The sequence below is a fragment of the Bufo gargarizans genome, chromosome 2, assembly GCF_014858855.1.
Source record: "Bufo gargarizans isolate SCDJY-AF-19 chromosome 2, ASM1485885v1, whole genome shotgun sequence".
Taxonomy (NCBI): Eukaryota; Metazoa; Chordata; class Amphibia; order Anura; family Bufonidae; genus Bufo; species Bufo gargarizans.
Genome location: NC_058081.1, coordinates 298,848,694 through 298,858,100, shown reverse-complemented (window position 1 = coordinate 298,858,100; position 9,407 = coordinate 298,848,694).

Below are 9,407 nucleotides of genomic sequence, written 5' to 3'. Positions count from 1 at the left end.
CCAGCCGTTCTGAAACTACAACTCCCAGAATGCTCCATTCACTTCTATTGGAATTAGAAGTACAGTCGAGCATGTTGCATGCTGGGAGTTGTAGTTTTAAAGCAGCTGGAGTGCCGAAGGTTGCTGATCCCTGACCTAGCCTATGGCAAAATGAAAAGGGGTATACCCATCATGGGCATTTATGGCATATGGTAGGACAGGGATCAGCAACCTCTAGCACTCCAGCTGTTGTGAAACTACGACTCCCAGCATGCTCAATTCACTCCTTTGGGAGTTCAGAGAACAGCCAAGGAGGTGTGCATGCTTGGAGTCGTAGTTTCACCACAGCTGGAGTGCCGAAGGTTGCTGATCCCTGTGGTAGGAGATGCCATAAATACAAGATTTTGAAGTGTCTATGGGGAGTTTTGCCCATTCAACCAGAAGAGCATTTGTGAGGTCGGAAACTGATATTGGATGAGAGGGCCTAGCCCACAATCTCATCCAAGCCCACAAGCTCTCTGTGCAGGCCAGTAAATTTCTTCCATGCCAAACCCACCAGCCATGCCGTTATGGACCTAGCTTTGTGCTCTGGGGCACATTCATGCTGAAACAGAAAAGGACCTTCCCCAAACTGTTAGCACAAAGTTGGAAGCACATGATTGTCCAAAATGTCTTGGTATGCTGAAGTAATAAAAAATCTGCCTTAACAGGGCATGCTGTTGTAGGCTGTCTACAGCTGAGGACAGTTATTGACTGCATTGGTGACGTGTCGAATCCGGACACATCACCCTGCATGTCGCAGTGCCGGTGACATGCCCAGTGGCATGATGGGATGTGGCATGTGACCAGTGCTGCAGCCAAGCACTGTTCTGTAGACAGCCCAGGACAATGATTGGCTGCAGTGGTCACCACTGCTTTTTGTAGACCAGGGATCAGCAACCTTCGGCACTCCAGCTGCTTTAAAACTACAACTCCCAGCATGCAACATGCTCAGCTGTTCTTCTAACTCCAATAGAAGTGAATGGAGCATTGTGCGAGTTGTAGTTTCACAACGGCTGGAGTGCCGGAGGTTGCTGATCCCTGTTGTAGACAATCAGCGTGAGGAGGACTAGACTATTGCCACAGACAACAGTGCTAGAGAGACGAGTGAGTAGCACTTGATTTTTGTGTTGATATTTTGTGTTTTTGATTTTTTTTTTTACTCTCTGCCTTCCCAAAACCATAACCTTTTTATTTTTCCGTTCACATAATATGAACGTTTGTTTTTTGCAGGACAAGTTGTATTTTCTAATGGCCGCAAAATATTGCATACAATGTACTGGGAAGCAGGAAAAAATCCATATGGGGTGGAATTGGAAAAAAACACAATTCCGCCACAGATTTCTGGATTACAGTTCTTCAGAATTCCATATGTGGTAAAACCGACCAGTTACCTTCATTCTCTGGGTCAGTACAACTACAATAGTTCCACATTTTTATAGTTTGTCTTGTGTTTTAATTTGTAAAAATAAAGACAAGGGATAAAAAAGGGATAAAAAAACTTTTTTTTTTTTTTTTTCGTCAACACATTCTGATCCCCATAACTTTTTATTGTTACATCTACAGAGTTGTGTAAGGACTAATTTTTTGTGGGATGATCTGCAGTTTTTGTTGATTCAATTTTGGAGTGTGCATTAGTTTTTGATCACTTTTTATTCTTTTTATTTTTTATAGGGAGGTTAAGATACAAAAATGGCAAATTGGTCGCTTTTATTTTTACCATTACGGTGTTTACTGTATGGGATAAAAATGTTTATATTTTAATAGTGTGGGTGTTTTGCGACATGGCAATGCCTATGATCTTTATTTATTTACTATTATTACGCGGGAAAGAGGTTAGTTTGAATTTTTATTTATGAAAATACTTAAATATTACTTAATTATAAATATATTCCCAAATCCCTTTTATTAGTTATAAAGCCTCATTTTGGCTGGGGAACAATCATTAGGAGAAATAAAATGCCAGCCATCCTATTAGTACAGATAAAACCTGTCCTAATCACACAGGACAAGTTACTTGAGAACACTGAGCTAAAGAGCTGCCTCATTCTCCTCTCTGCTCTGCTTGTCAGGGATTATGATCCTGAATACAGCTGGTCTTTAGCTGAATCTCTGTAGGAATTGAGGAGACATGAAGTAAACAGATGACGGACTGTGGTAATGTGGGGCTGTGGTAATGGAGACTGCATACAAGTGCTGCTGCTCATTAGCCACATCCCCACCTCCTCTCTGTACTTCATGTCTCCTCATGAACTCCATTCCTACAGATTCAGCTGAAGATCATATTAAACTGTATTCAGGATCATAATCCCTGACAAGTCGCCAAATCCCTGTCCACACATGCCCAATCTGGCCCAGTTTCCTTTGTGCCCCATAAACAGTTATGATGAGCCCCTTCACAGTAATGATGCCCCCTCATAGTAAACAGTCCCCCTAAGCCTCTGTTCATAGTAATGAGTCCTTCATCGTGCTTCCGGCAGTGTGATGCCCCCTTAAGTTCCCCCACACAGTATGATTGCCATATAAGTGCCCTCGCACACAGTATGATGCCCCCTTAAGTGTCCCCTTCCACATAGTATAAGGCACCATGCAGCATCATGGGGCAGTGTCCAATAGTAGGCCATTCTTACTTTGTGGGACACTAACGGGACATTCTTCTGTGTGGGGGCACTAATAAATCATAACTGGGGATGCAATAACAGGCTATTTTTACTTAGTGGGGCACTAAAGGGACATTCTACTCTGTGGGGGAAATAAGGGACAATAACTACAATGTGGGGGCACAAAGGGGACGTAACTACTGTGTGGGGTCACAAAGAAATGTATAACTACTGTATAGGGGCACTAAGAGAGCATCACTACTGTGAAGGTGGCAGTAAAGGAGCTTTCTACTGTTGGGGGCAGTAATTGTGAATAACTACTGTCAAGAGGGCAGTAAGGGGGAACCGATATACTGTGTGAGGGCACAAATGGGTCTGGGTGGGATTGGGTGTGTATGGGTTATATAGGCATTGAGTGGAGCTAGAGGCATGACTTAGGTTTTTTGCTGCGCCATTGCTGTTGCCCATCCATGAGTTTTTCAAAAGTTGGGAGGTATGCAATATCATGGCTGGATCTTGTATCTGCTTCATGACTTGGGAAATGTTCCATTATCCGAAGGATAGACAATCAGGTGAAAATAACAATTTAGAAAATAAAATAGGGAAGATTTAAGATACCAGTAGAAAGAACTGTGAGGAGCTTTCCATAGATCGTTAGATCCTTGTAGAAAATGAATTCATTAGAATTTGTTGAACAACTATACCTTAATGTATTTTAATAAGTTATTTAGTTGCCAATAATGCTGTTTGGAATTTCATTTTCTGGAGGCATTTTTAATCTATTTTAGGGAATGACTTTCTGATCAAGTTTAATTCACTATACCTGCCACTAGAGGGAGCCTAACACATACAACCATTCATTCTGGCTCCACTAGCCCAGAAAAGAGGATCAAGAGTGAAGGACCTGCTCCAAATTTTAAATAAAGGTATGTGAAAATAAGGTTTATAAACTCTACAACCCCTGTAAGCCATCTAGACAAACAACTTGCTCCAAATTCAGCGAGTGAAGGGATACATTTACAGAGAAGACTTATTTATTATTTGAAAAACAGTTCTATTCATTGCAAATATAGTTTTTTTGCATTTCAGGATATAAATCTAAATGTGTATTCACATGTCCTTTGTAGACAAAGAATAGGTAATCAATATCAGATTGGCAGAACCTGACTACCGACACCCCAGCCAGTCAGCTGTATGAAGATAACGCAGTGCTCATATGATTGCTGCGTTCTCTTTTTTTTTTTTACCTGCTCGCCATCTACATTGCAGCGTCGTCGACGGCAAGCAGGTAAACAATGAAGAGAACACAACACTTGTATGAGCACTGCGTTCTATTCAAGCAGCTGATTGATAGGTGTACCGGTAGTCAGACCCCCGACAATCTAGGGATAGGTCATCAACAGGAGCGTAACTATAGGGGAAGCAGCTGCTTTGGGGTCCAAACCCACAAGGGGCCCCCTCAGTAGGAAGACTAAAAGATTATATTGTCAGGGCCCCCCCAACAGTAGCATACAATGACGTTATATACAGTGACACTGTAGGAAATGTATGGAGCAGCTACCAGGCCTCGTCTGAGAGCTCAGTCTTGACTAGCCACAGCAGTTGGGGCTGTATGTGAGTTGGGGTATGCGAAGAAGTTACTTGGGGACCCCATTAAAAAATTTGCTGTGGGGCCCAGTCAGTTGTAGTTACGCCACTGGTCATCAATATGAGAAAAGCTGAGAACCCCTTTAAAGGGGTTGTCCGGGTTCAGAGTTGAACCCGGACATAACCTCATCTTCACTCATTTAGTATGTCTGAGTGGCGCATCAGAGCATTTCTTGCTCCCCTTGCCCTTGCCCTGTGCTGCATTGCACAGGACAAGGGCTGTTTTGTTTATATCTTCAATATTCTTGCCAGAGGCTTCCACCTAGCAGTGATCCTGGTGATGTCACCGGCATAAATGGGCAATCTATAGCGCTGCCCTATGCTCTGAAACAGTCTAGGTCAGCGATTTAGACTGCCGATTTGTGCTGCTGACGTCACTGAGATTACTGCTAGGCGTAAGTCTCTGCCAGGCATACTCTTGTGAAGCCTGGTACGTAACCAGTAGTAAAGATAAAGCTCTTGCCCTTTGCTATGCAGCGCAAGGCAACGGGGAGCATTGGAGCAAGAAATGCTCTGATGCTCCACTCAAACATGCTAAATGAGTGAAGATGAGGCTATGTCCGGATTTAATTAGAGTAAACTTGAAGAGGTTTTGCGAGACTTTAATATTGATGTCTATTATTATCTGATCAGCAGAGGTGTGACACCCCTCATTCCCAACGATCAGCTGTTCCGCAGTAGTTTTAGCATCGGAAGTCAGCACCAGAACTATACAGCTCTGTCCGTTGTCTAGTCGATAGAGCTCGTATCTAGTGCTGCTCCCACTGAATCAAAGCAGTGCTGCAGTTATTAGCTCTGTTGACTACACAATGGACAGAGCTGTGTGTCTTTATCTTCCAACCACTGGTCATTGGAGGGGGTTGTTGTGCTTTTTCATAGGTATATAACATTATATCAAAATACCCTAATTATAGTGAATTTGATATATAATAGGCCATATTGTGTTATATTCACCATTTCTTATGTATTTTAAAGTAGGCCGAAAGAGGTTCATGGAAAGGACACAGTTCATATAATTTTTTCTGTAGATGTACCAGTCTGAGAAGAGTCATTCTTGTCTCCTTACAGATTTATTACTGAGATAAGGATATTCTCTAGACTCTCTGGTGCTAATTACCCCTACGGTTTAATGTCTATTGATGAAGCAGAAAATCTGTGATATATGTATACACGTATAGTGAACTTTAGTTTTTAGTATAAGATAATCAATAGGACATATGTATTGTATTATATACTGTATGTATTGTTTTATATTATTGGACATTATGAAGGACGTCAATGCATCTATTATCTTATATATTTCTCACTAGGAACGCATACACTCCTAAAGCATGATAAGAAGAATTTTAAGTGTAAACTTTGTTAGTGAGAGTGTTATTTTAACTAAAAATCAATCAACTGTTGGAGTAACAGAGGAGACACATGTCTGTGAGAGTACAAGGCCCATTATATACTTATCGGTACCGTAAATTTAGTAGCTTGAGAAACGTCTCAAATGATACCCAAATGTATGTGTTTTAATTGGTTTATGTGTCAAAAATAATCCCTTAGCTCTGAGGTAGGATTCCATATATTATGTGTATAGAATGTAAGAGAAATCAGACCTGGACAGTAAACCGTTAATGATGATGCTAGTAGCTTATGCAAAAGTGCCACCTAGGTATGAATGGGTAACATTGCACCAACAGCTGAAATGCATTCTGGGTGATAGTGACATCACAGTCATTATCATATGTACACGCCTAACTGACAATGATTTGAAAACTCCCAAGTTAGGAAGGTGTGTCTAACTGATAAGTTTGTGATCATAAACCACACACACATGAAGGGAAGAGAACAACAACAGGGAGCAACAAAAAAAATGAAAAGAGGAACAAAGAAAGGAGCCCAGGAGGAAAATCCCAATGATCAGAACGAACCTTAGAGCTGACTTCCCATAGACTCTGCATATCAATTGCACTCTCGGGTAACGTATAACTTTATTATGCGTAGTATTGATTGAATTAATTAGCTTGATATTTAGGAAAATTCTTGCTTTATTGCGGATGTGTAATGTTAAATGTACTACATTAATATTATCACTATTCAGTAAAGATGCATATTACTGAATAAAACATCCAATATTGATATCAGAGAGAATCTCTGATTGCAATATTCATTCAATAGTCATATCAGGTTTGATAATTTATAATTTGTGTAGCAAAACTACCCGATATCCGAGATTTGAACAGAGCAAGGGTTTGTATCTACCCTAATCATTGTTGAGTTTGCTGCATCTTATCATCTGATAAATTTCTCATAATTGTCGTCGAGACAATTGTATACATTTTATGTTTGAGAGATAATATGGAACGCTGGTGTTCTGTTAGAGCCACCTAGTGGCGAATTTTGGGTATTGTATATCACTATGTGTTATTGCATATTATTGAGTTTTTCTATTGATTAAGCTTTGATTGTATTCTAAGTTATTGTATAAATAAATCATTTATATTTTTACGCTTGTACCATATTTTGCTGATTGCACAACATAATTAAATTAACAACAAATTATTTTTTGTTTTATATGTCCACCTCTAGGATCAATTCCCTTTGAAAATTTTACTTTGATCCTTTCTTTTATATAAAGCATTTGCTTTATATTCTAGACAGGGTGGGGGTGGCAGACTCCCACTTATCAATATTGATGGCCTATCCTGAAGGCCATAAATTAGGTAGTATATCACTAGCAACTCCCTGTGATAAAATTAGTATTTGGAAAACAAGGAACCCATATGAATTTCTGGCACAGGGGTCCTCTGTTAGTATCTGAACCTGGGTAAGCTGCTGTGACATCACAAGAGTGTTTCAGTCAGATAAGCTGCTGGGACATCAGAAGAGTGTCCAGTCGGGTAAGGCTACTTTCACACCTGCGTTCGTAGCGGATCTGTCTGGTGTCTGCACAGACAGATCCGCTCCTATAATGCAGACGATGGATCCGTTCAGAACAGATCCGTGTGAAAGTTGCTCAGACGGATCCGTCCAGACTTTACATTGAAAATCAATGGGGGACAGATCCGTTTGAAATTGAGCCATACAGTGTCAAATTCAAACTGATCCGTCCCCATTGACTTACATTGTAAGTCTGGACGGATCCGTTTGCCTCCGCACGGCCAGGCGGACACCCGAACGCTGCAAGCAGCGCTCGGGTGTCCGCCTGCTGAGCGGAGCAAAGGACAAACGGTGCCAGACTGATGCATTCTGTGCGGATCCGCATCCACTCAGAATGCATTAGGGCAGTACGGATGCGTTCGGGGCCGCTTGTGAGAGCCTTCAAACGGAACTCACAAGCGGAGCCCCAAACGCTAGTGTTAACCACCTCCGGACCGCCTAACGCACATGTGCGTTCCGGAGGTGGCAGGCTGGCGCACAGTCACGCATATACGCGTCATCTCGCGAGACGCGAGATGACGCGAGTATGCGCGTGCGCAGTTCGCGCCGGCATTTCATCGAGAGGTATTTCGTCAGCAACCTGCCAGCCAATGATCGCTGGCTGGCAGGTTGCTGATTTTTAAAAAATCCAATCAAAGTGCCAGATAGCAGATCATATTTGTAAATATGATCTGTTATATGGCTGCCTGCTCCTCTGCTGGTTCTTTTCGTCGGTTGGATCCAGCAGAGGAGCAGGCTTCACAGTGAGTACACCAAACACTACACTATAGCCCCTGATCACCCCCCTGAACCCCTATTAACCCTTTGATCACCTCTTTGATCACCCCTGTCAATCACAAGTGAAAAGAAAAAAGTGATCAGTGCAAACTGTCACTTTTTTTTTTCACTGTTATTGACCGTTAGGTTTTAGGTATAGTTTAGGTCCCTTGGTTAGGTAGTTAGCGATCAGTTAGCGCCCAGCCCACCGCACCGCAGTCCGTTATTCGCTGATTAGCGTATCGCTAATCAGCATTTGTACTTTTATAGTATCTGGAAGTGATCAAAACTGATCACGGTCAGATCTATAATAGTACTAGTGTCACTTTAGTTCGCCCTCCACCCAAAACGCAGTGTTTGCCCGATCAGGCCTGATCGGTCGCCCACACGTGCGTTCGCCCACACCCGCCCCACCGCAGTGACAAAAAAAAAATTTTTTTTTGATCACTGCACATTCACTTTACACGCACTGCGGCGATAAAAAAATCAGTTTTGATATTTTTTATCAACCGCAGCGGCCTCCGGTACTTCGCTAGCCTCCCCTTTGTAAGACAGGCTTGCTTTTTTTTTCTTGGGTAGTCTCAGGGAATACCCCTAAATTTAGTTGCCCACATGTCAAACAGGGGGTATTCCTCTGAAGAGGCCTACAGGCTTCTGACCCAGTCGGATGAGGAGTGGGAACCCTCATCTGATGAATCCAGCGGGTCAGAATACGAACCTGTAGAAAGCAGTGGCTCTCTGACCCAAAGTTCGGACGAGGAGGCTGAGGTCCCTGATACCACCAGGCGTACCCGGCCCCGTGTCGCTAGACCGCAGGTTGCGCAGGATCCGCTTCAAGAGCAGCAGAGTGGGGCTGGTGCTGTCGGATTACGTGGTGAGGCATACACCAGCAGCCCAGCCCTCCCTGGACCTAGTACCAGCACTGCCGTACAACCTGGTGAAGTAGCGAGCACCAGAAGGGCAGTTGAAGCTGGTACGGTGGCACGTGCAGTAGTGACCCCGTCGCAGCCACCGCAAAGACGTGCCCGTAGAGCCCCTAGAATCCCAGAGGTGCTGGCAAACCCTGATTGGCAGTCCCCAACTTCAGCCGCACCTGTAGTTTTCCCTTTCACTGCCCAGTCTGGAGTTCGGGTTGAGACGGCTCAGATCGGTTCGGCCCTGGGATTTTTTGAGCTGTTCTTGACTGCGGAGCTTTTAGACATAGTTGTGGCCGAAACAAACAGGTATGCCACACAATTTATCACCGCTAACCCGGGAAGCTTTTATGCCCAGCCTTTCCGGTGGAAACCAGTCCAAGTTTCCGAACTTAAAACTTTTCTGGGCCTCCTCCTTAACATGGGCCTGACAAAAAAGCATGAATTGAGGTCATATTGGTCCACGAACCCGATTCATCACATGCCCATGTTCTCTGCTGCCATGTCCAGGGCACGTTTTGAGGCCATCCTGCGGTTCCTGCAC